Raw genomic sequence first — 308 nt, 5'->3', positions numbered from 1 at the left:
GAGCCCAATGCGGGGCTTGATCCCAGGACCCTGGGATCATGACCTGAGCCAAAGGCAGAGGCTTAACCCACTGAGCCACCCAGGCGCCCCTGTAGTTAAATTCTTAAAGTGACAACAAAACAAAATGAAAACAAACAAATGAAAAGCCCAAGTATGCAAGATTTCACCAATCATAAGAAATTACTTAATAACAAAAGAATTTACTTTTTTGGGGGGAGAAATTACTCCCCCCCAAAAAAGAAAAACATCATACCTGCATCCAATATGTCCACCGCAGACCTAGAAGCTGGATGGTGGACTACTAAGTA

The sequence above is a fragment of the Enhydra lutris genome, unplaced genomic scaffold (genome assembly GCF_002288905.1).
Source record: "Enhydra lutris kenyoni isolate GAN:26980312 unplaced genomic scaffold, ASM228890v2 scaffoldscaffold43, whole genome shotgun sequence".
Lineage (NCBI taxonomy): Eukaryota > Metazoa > Chordata > Mammalia > Carnivora > Mustelidae > Enhydra > Enhydra lutris.
The sequence above is the reverse complement of the archived record's forward strand: the minus strand, read 5'-3'. Positions refer to the sequence as shown.